Genomic DNA, 12,101 nt, shown 5'->3' with positions numbered 1-12,101 from the left:
GGATGCTCTTGCAATGTATTTTTTTGGATAGGGTTAGAAGTATTTCAGTTAGCTAGTCTGTTGATGTTTTTTTTCTCTTAAGTTTTTCTCATATCTATGATATTTATCATATTCATCATTTTATCAAATCATATAGAGAAAAATTTTAGGAAGAAAATTATTTGTATCAATGTCATGCTTTTTGTTCCTGATCCCTTTATTCTCTATATTTAAGGAATATAGTCAGCAATTTGACAAATATTTTGTAACTAAAATTATGTTTTGAATGGAATCCTTGTAACATTTTACATGCACACAGATGACATTTATATTTAGGTATTTTTATCTCGTAAGCACACAGTCTAGTTTTATTCAGAACCATATCCTTGAGTGAAAGCACTTCTAATTATTCTAGCTTCAAAAATATGATGGGATGAATCCCACCCCTTGTATCTGAAAAATCAAATTTAGCTTTCCTCTTTCAACCTTGTGAAACCACATAAAGCACATTTGGAGATGCAGAAATCTGTGACAAAGCAAAAGAAGGCAGTTTGACCCACAGAAAGTTGGTCAGGAAGAAAAGAAACAAGACTTTTCAAGCCATGCAAGAATGGTGAATACTAAACTTAAAAGTGTTTCTAATGCTGGTAAGTTTGCAATACCCATCAGGTATTGCAACAGGGAGTTGCCAGCTAGAGAGGGCAATGTATACCTTGTTGTTAGTGAGGACCAGGGGAAATAAAGGACTTCTACTCAAACCAGGTAGAATTTAAAGACTTGAGTCTTAAGCTGTGTGCTGAAAGGCCCACTGCTCAAGGGCACGTCAAATCATGAGATTTCTTGAGGTCCCTCACTCTGATTCTGCTCTACACATGCAGAAACATTCTGGCTTGAGGATCATGTAGGTTTTACCTGTCAAAATTGCTTAAGAGGTCTGGCCAAGCAGACAAAAAGTTTAAGTTGCAATAAAAATAAAAATAGGAAAAAAGCACCTACATTTTCCAGGTTGCCATTTCCAGATAAGAAGTCTTATTAAATCTAGTCTTGTTGACAGGAAAAGTATTATTTATCCATAAGGATTTGATTAAGTGGAAGATTAATTTTCAAGCAGGACATTGAGAAAACCTATTAACTTTCCAATTTTTGCAAGGGAACTTTCCTCCTGTGATTTGTTGTGTGTCTGTGTCTTACTGAGAAGAGAAATCCTCATTTATTACTGTTTATTCTCCGTGTCTCCAGAGGGCTTGGGGTATAAACTAAATTAAAAATTATCTTGTCTACATGTTTTACCTAGAGCACTGATGATGGCCGCATCCTTGAGCTGCAGAAGACATGAAAAAAGATTTGTCTAATTTGTTTTCTTTACAAATCTGCCTATCTGCTGACTCTACATAGTTTACAGTTTTCTTAAGAGGTGGTCTGTGGGGACGTGGAAGGAAAACTGCAATTGATATAAATGTCTCCCCATATATCTATTTATATTAGGTAACAGGATCATGACAGTCTTTCCCACTAAATGGTTATGATACTCAAGAGTCTCAATCATTGTCTGGAATCTTAAAAAATTTAGAAATATTTCTAGAGGATGTCACAGATTAAAGAAATTCAGATGTCCTCAGGATTCTGATGGTTAAACCTGTGGAAAATTGAGATTGGCCATCCAATCAGTGAGAAAGGTAATCCATTGGAACTGATAATGAAGGGTTGTCCCCAGTGAGTGCCTGTCAGGCCCTGTTTTTGCTTGCAGACTGGCTTCTGGCTGACTTCCAAGAATACCATATTACTGAAATCCTCGATTGCTTTGACTATCTTCTTAGTATTTTCAAGATAGTGTCTCTGAACCTTTAAAATTTACTTCTTTTCTGGACTTGCTTTTTTCCAGCCTTTCCTCTGCTCTTCTAAATGCCTTTTACTTGTGGACTCCTGACTTAACTCCCCCACAGTGCAACTAGCTGATGACTACAGTAAATGCTACAACTTTCCTTCACTCATATTGAAAGCAGAATTCCTTCCCTCTTCCAAATGAGAAAACTTTGCTTCTTGCCACAAATTACGTGACAGGGAAATGATGAATTACATGTTCAGGTACACAATGCAGCAAAAGGTTATACAATAAGAAATTAATGTTTTGGCTGCAGACCCTCTAGAGTACCCCTGATTCAGGTTCTGTAAGAATGCCAAGAGAGGGACTATTAGATCATGATGATCATCATGTTGTGTTCACATTGGTACCAAGGATGGGTTTGTCACTGATGGTGACTGACAGTCTGTTTATCCTCAATTACAAATTTATGGCTTAGTGAACCTTTTGTGAGGCCTTTAAAAACTCGGTAATCGGATAGGGTTCAATAAAAGACAGAGAGGTAGAGTTATTTCGCTGATTCATCCTGCCAGCCACACTGATACAAAAACCTGGCTCCACACCAGGAGTGTAAAAATGACTGAGTTTCTCTCTGGCAAAGAAGACTCCATATGCTTTACGGACAGTAAAGTTCAGAGAGAAGATTATGTCAAGATTTATGTCTGCTGTTATTTAAGTTAATGAGGGAAATCTATCTAGGGGTAATGCATGCATAAGAGCCAGTTGAATTAACTGTTTTAGGAGCATGATGAAAGCCTATCAGGTTACATATGTTACTGAACTTTTTCTTCTAGTTCTTGCAGTGAAAAGCAAAGTGACATTTCTTTTTCTCCTCCTATTCATACTTTTACTGAAGAAAAAATAATTTTGGGTGCTATGGGATTATGAAGAAATTTAATTTGCTTTAAGATTTTAAAGGTTAAAAGCCTGAAGAAGTTAGTTGCTACAACTGGGAGTGTGAAAGTCAGCTGGAGATGTCAATTTAATAGGAAAAATCAGATTAGAAAATGGAGCTACAAACTATGTGTACTTTTATAATGATGGTAAATTAATTGCATTAATGCAGCCCATTAAACATTCCATTTATACATCAAAACCTTGGCAGGTGAAAGAGATCTTTATCTGACGGTTTAATATTTTTGTAATAAATTTATCTTTTGGTATCAGTTTATATTCAACAGTGCATCTGTTCTGGGACTCTATACAGATGCTTGCCTGCTGTCTCTTTGCCAAACTGAAAGTGGTCCCACCTCAACAGTGTAAGTACTGGTAGAGGAAACAATCGGAAAATCTTCTGTTCTCCCAGTCATGGGCAGGTACAAAGGCAATCACTGAACTAGCCTGAGGTCTTGTCAAATGCAAAATAACATTTAATATCTTGGGAGGAAAAAGAGGAATTACTTTTTAATAATTTACTGTACTCAAGTAGAGCATGGCTTCTTTTCGGAAATCACAAAGGCAAAAATTAAATATCATTGAATGAGTAAAGGCTTGTGGCAATTCTAGAACAACTGAAGTAATCAAAATGATAGTAATGTGGTAACAATACAGAGTTACATACAGCTATTGTGACAGAAAGTCCCACATTAAACTTGGGATGGGAGCTGTGTTAGTTGAGATAAAGTATTAAAAGCAGCAACTGAGGTCAGGAATTCTCTGCATTGGCCCATTGTGTTTTCCTGTCCTTAGAAGCTGCACTGGTTTCCAGGCATACCAAGTGTGGAGTTAGGAGTGTATTTATTTGCAGGACTGGAGACTTCTATAGTAAGACATCTTTCATTGCAGAATATTGCAGATGTAAATAGATGAGGTAGACAAAATGTTCTGATTCAGTGGGTAGAGAAGCAGGTGTTACAGATATTATCCAGCCAGGGGAGTCTCAGTGTAGTCTCCCAAGCCTACGTTTATTGGGCTCTCTACAGCTAATGGAGGAAGAGAGGGACTCTATTGTTCTCTATCACCAACCAAAGCAATCTATTTCTGTGCAGGTTCCTCAGATGGATTAAGAGGATTTCATAAGTTGTTTGTTATGTCAGACCCAGGGATGATGTCTAAAATTAGAGCTCTTGGGTAAAAGTAAATACATTCTCTGTAATGGCATATGACTTAGACATATAGGTGTCTTTGTGTGGTATTTACAGGCTCTTGGAACAGAGAGAAGCTGTGAGACAAGCAGAGAAGAAGGAAAACACAATTCTTATCTCACTTGCTGTGCCTGTGTTGTGCTAAAGTAGAATGCAATATGGAGATTATTTACCCTCAGTGAGGATGTTTTGTTCCCTTGGCCTCTCAGGGCCAATGAGTGTGTGTGTGTGGGACTGTCACGGGACAGTCACGAGAGGATCAGAGATGGGTGCAGCTCTGTGCAGTTGTGAGCAAGAGTGAGTGGATGGCAGATTCAGTTTAGATGAAATATACATAGTATAGTAAAGTAATTCATTAGCCTTCTGATGATGGAGGCAGGTGCATCATTCATTCTCTCTCCCTCCCCTTCGTCAGAATCATCTTTGATTTACAATAGCTTTGTTGTTTTGTTTAATTTTGTCTTTTTTTTTTTTAATTCAGGAATCTATTGCTTTTTCTCATGAAGTTGTCAAAAATAATGCAAACGCAGGAAATTACAAATAAGCCAACATCATTGAAATTATGCATATTTATGGAAATGTAGAGATGATGGAACTCCAATTTTTTCTGCCAATATTGAATAGAAGTGAAAGGGTTTGGGTGAAGTCACCAAAGTCACTTGATTGCTGTTTGATTTAAGGTACTTTATATTAAAACATAAAAAAAAAAAAAGGAAATCCTTCACGATTTCCAAAAGCTTTTCCACTGCCCTCAGAAACAGGTTTTGGGTAAATTTTTATTCAAGCTAAATTTTAAATTTTTGCAATTTGCTGTGACTTTAAAAACAAGCTTTGTGTTATTGATTTAATCTATTCCCATTTTCTGATTCCTCCTGCAAAAATATCTCACTCCTATGAAGAGTGACAGCAAAAGCCTTGTCCTTTACATTGTTTTTTCTTAAACTGAATCATATAGACCACATAAGCACATATTAGCCATAGACCTCTTAGCTTGATTGCTCTGCTGAGAAGGGGCAGGCTGCATCAAAAGCAATAATCAGAACTCAGTGAACTGTTTTTTGTCTTCAGCATGTTTCCTTCTAATGTTATCTTCATTAACCTTCCATTTAGTTGGAAAAGTAAACTTCTCAATGAATTGCCTGTGTTCTGATTTCCTTTTAAATTTAATACCACATTAAAATCTGTTCTTTGAGGTAGAACAGGCAGTTAATTCTTGTTGCTGTCACAAGTGTGTGTTTCAAGATAAGTTGATAATACTGTCTTGAAGCAGCGTGGAAAAGACCTGGGAGTTCAGGAATAAAAATGAGAAGAATGGGAAAAGGAAGAAGGCCAGGAGGGGCTGAAAGGAAGCAGCTGTAAAAGGAGCAGAGGGAAAGCAAACATTGAAAAGTTGATCAGAAAATGACTGCCTTCAAAGAAATAGAAACTTTGCAGCTGTTGAACACAAGAAAGATATAACAAACTCTCAGAGTGAAGTGCTTTCTTAGAAACAGTGGTACTACATTCATATTGATTTGCTGAAAGCAATAATACTAGGGAGAAAAGTTCATTTCCTTCAGCTCCTGGTTAGGGGAGGATGTGTATGGCAGAAGGGCCGGGCTGATCAGGTCTGCCCTTCTCGGCATCCCAGACAGTGCTGGCAGGTAGATGTGTTCCCTTCCTCTCTGTGTCCTGACCCTGTTCAGTTGCTTGCTGTTTATTTTTCCCATTTGTTTTCTATTTTATGTCCCTTTACATATCTTAATTTTTGGCCTATTTTGGGTAGAAGCACTTGTTGATAAATATTTTCTTCTGTAATTTGACTTACTAGAGTAGCAATAACAGGTGAGGGAAGCACCAAACTCTTGGTGCAGAAGTGTGATGCCACTTGGTATGGCAACTGTGCCTGTAGAATAATGTCTGATCTGGGACAGGAGGAGGGGTGGGTCTGAGCTAATTTCTCTTGTTTTCCCCAAATATGCCAATCCTCTGTGAATTTCGTCACTTTGGCTGCATACTGCATGCTCTTCAGGACTCCCAAGTTGAACAACATTCAAGATTCCTCTACAATAGTCTTTGAGGGAACGAAATAATTTATCAATTAAAACCTGTAGCTGAGGACTGATCTACATATCCAGATGATCATTTATTCTGCAGACCTCTGAACACGAAAAGGATATTGAAAGCTGCAGGGATTAGGGGTGAATGTTTGTTGTTTTGCCTTTGTTGACATAGTTCTCTTCAGGTATTTCCAGCCTACCTGATGAAAATCCCAAGGTAAGGAGTGACTGGTCAGTTGTAGCTCAAGTACTCACTTCAGTACCTCTCCTCCTTGAGAAAGGTTATCTAGGCAGTCAAGAAGATCAGCTGCTAGTGAAAATGTATTTTTTCACAGTTTTTTTTTTTTTTTCAGAAAGGACTTCTTTTAACAGTGTGGAGGACTTTTACAGCTGCTAATAAAAAACCTGTTTCTACTTAAAAAAAAAAGTGGCATCTGTCATTGTAAAGGTTGTGGTGACAGTATATTGACTGTTACAAACCAGGGCATTTGTGTTTGAAATATTTCAGTCCAAAATGAAGTACAGGAAAGGAAAGAAAAAGAAAAGTGAAACTAAATTGGGCAAAAACAAGGAGAAAGAAGAAGAGGCTATGAACAGGCTCATGGCAGTAGGCAATATGTAACTGATGAATGGTAAGAGATTAAGTTTTTATTCCCATTCTGAATTCGGTGTATGTGTTAAATAAATTAGTGATCTCATCAATATCCTCCTGAGTTAATTTACTTAGTACAACAGGAGCACTCCTGATTCTTTCTCTTTTTATCTCTGTTTGCAGAGTCCTCTGACAGGGAACCACTAGCAGAGGTGCAGTGGTTCCCTGTCAGAGGGAGGAGGAGAGCAGAGAGGAGGAGATTTGGGTAGCTTTTCCAGGGTCTTCAGAATAATGCTGACCTCTGGATGACAATTAGACATCCAACACATGCTGCTGCTGATTTGGTGTTCCTGCTGCGTTACCTGAAAATGTGGCATTTAAATGTGGTATTTACTGAAATAAAAGTATTTTCTCTCTGTCCTTGGAGACTGCTCTTCTACCTTATTGAGGTCTGTTAGTGAATTTCTTTGTGTGTTGCTTTCACAGTGCAAAGGAGTACCTATTCAAAGAAGTTGGCAGAAGCTGTTTTAACTCAGTATCTGTAAGGATTTAGCCACAGTGCTTTATGTTTTCATCTGTCCAATAGAAATTATACATATAAAAATAGCTTCTTTGTGTCGGGATCTGAGCCCTGAGAATTCAAATATTTTGAGCACTGTGAGCTTAAAGGGGCATGAAAAGAATATATGGCTTACATAGCTGCTTGCAAAACAAATTACATGTCCAGAGGGAGCCACAGTCCAATATGCATTGGCGCCATTGTATCCTCCTGTGGTCATTTCTAGAAAGAATTCTCGATATCAAAAGCAGAAGTTCAAGGATGACTAGTATTCCTTAAAATAAACTCAATCATATGAAGTCGATGGCTAAAAATAAGCCAACAGAAACTTTGCAGTCAGGAAGAGAACTCTGAGCACTTAGTATTAATACAGTACCTGACATTTCCTGCTAAAGGCCTAGAATTTTTTTCCAGCAATTTCTATGATAAATCAATAGAAAAATTGTTGTTTAAGAAGGCCATGATGAAAGAGCATGCTACTTTATAAATGTGTATTGTCCCAACTACCTTATTAAAACAAAACAAAAGAGCTCACTATAACCCTCAAAACCAAAACCTACAGCAGAAGCACAAAAACATTCATTTAAGCAAGGTAAAAAAAAAAGACAACCCATATTAAATATGGTGGTAGTAAAATAATCCAGAGTTACTGAATTTCATAAGTAATTCCCAACCATTTTTAGTCCTATTTATTCCCCTTCAGATAGCAGTAGAAAACTGCTGGTTTGTTTAATTTAAAAAAGTAATCTTAATATCTTTATTGGTGACCTTGAGAAAAAATTGTTGGAATGGAAAATAGAAGAAACAGATGGATTTAGGGCATATATATTTTGTGAAAGGCGTGTGGAAGGAGGGGGTAAAATATCCCAGTGCAGGCATCAGTAATTGGAAGAAATTATTGTTTTAGTGCACAATTTTGTGCGACATCCATGTGAAACTGCAATATCTAATACAGAAATCACACAGATGGAGGGTGAACTTTTCAGTAATAGGTCTGGCATAATAACTTATACTAAAATTAAAATGACAGAATGATTTGTCAAAATTCCCCCAACAAGTTTCTGTTTATAGGATGACTTATTCCACTAATGGAACAGAAAAATATCAAAGTTACTCTTTGTCTTTCTAAAGACATGGTTCAGCAAGTAGCAGTTTCTTGGAATAAAGACTAGAAATTTGATCTGAGCAAAAGGAACAGGAATAGCCAATTGTACTAAAATGAAGCAAATATCAAGAACAGATTACATCAACTGGAATAACACCAATTTTCCTCAACACAGGGTTTATGGGGAGTACATAGAAACAAAGGAGTGGATTATCCAGCAGAAAGTAAGTGAGCAAAGTTGCATCATGAACTGAGACGTTATTCCCCAAGAACTTGGCAACTCTGCAGTCCGTACCTTGGTCTCTTTGTGGATGTACTAAAACCTTTCTTTAGGCTTCTTATGAACCATGCCACACACTGCCTTCACATTTCCTGCCCTCCTGCCAAGTTGTCTCCTCCTGTTTCTGTAGAACTATTTATTTCCTGGTAGTATGTTTTTGAACTCTAGTTTTGGTTTTCTAAGATTCAGTTGTCTAAGGCTTTCATTCCCCAAATGCCCATCTACTCCTAAAAAGCACCCTGCTTGTTTTGAATGTGCTGGCACTGGGATTTCTAGTCTAAACATGAGTATAATCCTGCTGTAGAATATATGTACAAGAACCTTAGTGCAGTCTACTTCACTCAGGATCAACAAATGGACTTTGTTTCACTCTGCTGAGTATTGTTTTTGCCATGTGAAGTCCACTGGTCAAAAACACCTCTTGGCCTTCCATTTCCAGCTTGATTGTTAGATGTTGCTTTAGCCTGAGAGTGGTTGACTAGGCTGAGCAGCTGCGCTACTCTTCTGCTGTGATGATGCCTTAGGTTTTAGCTTTTTCAGATTCTGTGCCTTAGCTTTTATATTTTTCAGATTCTGTGCTGCTTTAGTGTGTGGCTCTGAGTTTCAAATTTAGGAATGGTAAGCTCTCTTCACAGAGTAGTTAGACAAAACAATTCCTTCTCTAGCTTGGGACCAAGGACAACTGATCCAAATTTCAGGCCCAAGAGCATAAACAACGTGGACTGAAGAGAGAAAAAAAAGGATGGACTTCATAACATAAAGCCAAAACTGGATAATTATCTCCAATATGCTGATGGACCAGAACTTTTAAAAGTGAGAGACCTCATGACGAGGTGTCCATTTTGTGCCCATTTTGAATTCATCTTGGGTGTATCCCTGGCTGGGCTCTTGTACTGCCCAAGGTATATCCACTGAGGCCTTTCAATAAACACCCACTTTATTCTTTAACTCCTCTAGCCTCTGTGAACTAGCTAGCTTAGTTAACTTTAACCTAACTAGCCTCTGTTCTAGGTCAGCCTAGGTCAGACAAGGCATCAGTTCAACAGCAGAGGAAAGAGAGCTGAGAGCAGTAACATCTTACATTGCTGTAATGAGATCTGACCATCTGTTAGTGTCCTGGCATTCCATATTGCTTGCACTTTATGAAATTTAGATCATATTTTTTTTCATTATTTCTTGAATTAAGAAGGAAATGTTTTCAGCTGCAGTTGATAGGGAAAGTAAAATTCTGTGTCACAGGCACTGAACATTAGCTAGTATGAGGAAGTGTCCATGTCAATAAGCAATGCAAATACCTGAGTTAGGGTGGTGGCATTTTTTTGGGTTGAGGCCAGCTCACCAACTCGGCATTGTAAATGGTTTTCATTGCTAGTGAAACTCTTCAGCCGTGTTCTTAATGAGTTGACTTAATGTGAATAACTACATTTACAGAAAGAACTTTAATTCAATTTGCTAAGGAGTTGACACGAAGAACTTATTATTTGCTCAGGAAATTGCTTCTGTATAAAAATGTAACAAAATACCATAATGACCTTTTGAAGAAAAATATACTTCTTTTGTCTCTTCTGTTTTAGTCTTCATTCCTTTTCAATTCTGAGTAAAATTGTAAAAGAATAGTCATAACACTGGAAACATTTTATGTGTTAGGTCCTTTTAAAGTGTTTTTTCAAACATTCTTTTATTTCCATCACCCCATAAACTGTATTTTGAAAAGATTTATCATTACATTAACTCAGCTCATGAATTTCAGCCTCAAAAAGCATTTGGAAGAGGGGAGGTTGACTTTTAACTCCACTTTGAAACTTTTGTTTTGATCACTGTTGTTATTTTTATTTGCCTCATAACTATGTTGTGCATCTTTTAGTTCAAAAATTAGGCTATGATGTTTGTGTTTAGTTTAAGAGATTAGTTGTGTAAGGCTAAATCAAAACTGTGTTGACCTGTTTGGTTGATACAAGAGATGATGCTGGCAGGAACAACAGAATGATAAAGGGTTCTCCTCTTTTGAGGTTACCTCCTGCAGTGATGGAAGTGATCCATTAGATCCATTACAGATTCAGTGACATGCTATTGTTCTTCATGTTCATTCTCAGCAGTTCTGACTCTGTTGCTGCTGCTTTATCATAGGAATGAAGGAAACATTAGAAGCATCATCACAACTTGAGGTGGGTTGCCAGGCTTTTCCTGCAGGCTCCCCTTTCCCACAGTTTATCACAGCAGCATCCTTATGTAAAGGGTGCCTAGCAGTCTTTCTCCATCACTTGTTTCCCTGCTGCCTAGACTGGTAGCTCTCTTCTTAACCCCCTCTGGGCCTTTTACAGCTTCACCAGTCAACTCGAGCTTTTCATTTCTCTTTCTGCTCCAGACATCATAGTGCTGTAGTATCTCAGTGCATGTTCTACATGTTCACTTTATCAAGACAATCTCCTATGCCCTGGGGTTTCCATCTTCTGTCTTTTCTCCTTGGAATCATTACATTTTGCCTCTGTGCAGTATTTTTTTGGCTTCTAACACCTAATATCATTCTCAGTCTTCTCTCTCATTCCAATCCTATTCTGTTGTTTCTTGTCACATTTGTAAGTATAATTCCTTTTGTGATGTTTCATTGACTCCTGAAGCCTCCTCAGCCTACCCCCTTAAACCTTCAGCAATTTTCAGGTGGCTAGAGCTGCAAGGAGTACTGCCGAGTTCAAGGAGGTTTTCTACTTTTTTTTTTTTTAAAGATTTGTCTCTGTAAAGCTAAGTGCAGGATTGGAACCTATAATTGCAGTCTTCCAGGAATAGGGGCTGTATTGTTTTTGTAAGTATGTGCGTGTGTCCTCCAGAAAATATATTGTGTACTAATTCTGTTTGCTACTTTAACTGACTGTGGTGGGTGAAATGCTGGCTGAATGCCAGGTGCCCACCAAAGCTGCTCTATCACTCCCTCTTCTCAACATGACATGGACAAAAATACCATGAAAGCCTTATGAGGGCCAAGGTAAGGACAGGGAGAGATCATTTATCAATTACCGTCACAGGCAAAACAGACTAGACTTGGGAAAAAAATAATTTAACTTTTTACCTATCAAGTCAGAGTAAGGTAATGAGAAAAAGCTAAGTGTTAGAAACAAGTTGCCCCTTCCCTCCCCTCTTCCCAGGCTCTGCTTTATTCCCCATTTACTCTACCTTCTGCCTGGAGGCTGTAGCAGCAGGGCTCCCCACAGGGTCACAGACTCCTTTGGGCATTCCTGGATCCTCCACGGGCTGCAGGTGGAACTTTGCTCTGCTGTGGGCCTCCATGGACTGCAGTGGGACAGCTGTCTCACCATCACCTGCACCATGGCCTGCAGGGGAATCTGCTTCTCTCACATATTCTCACTCCTCTCTCCAGCTGTGTTTGCTGCTGCCCAGCAGTTTTGCCCCTTCTTAGCCATGGTATCCCAGAGCTGTTACCACTGGGATCAGCCTCGGCCGGCAGCAGGTCAGTCCTGAATTGGCTGGCATTGGCTGTGTTGGTCACAGGGGAAGCTGCTGGCAGCTTGTCACAGAAGCCACCTCTAGAGCTCCCTGTGCTACCAAAACCTTGCCACACAAATCTCCCCAAATACCCCCAAAACCCG

Source organism: Fringilla coelebs, assembly GCF_963513975.1.
Source record: "Fringilla coelebs genome assembly, chromosome: 1".
Lineage (NCBI taxonomy): Eukaryota > Metazoa > Chordata > Aves > Passeriformes > Fringillidae > Fringilla > Fringilla coelebs.
This window is presented reverse-complemented; position numbering follows the sequence as displayed.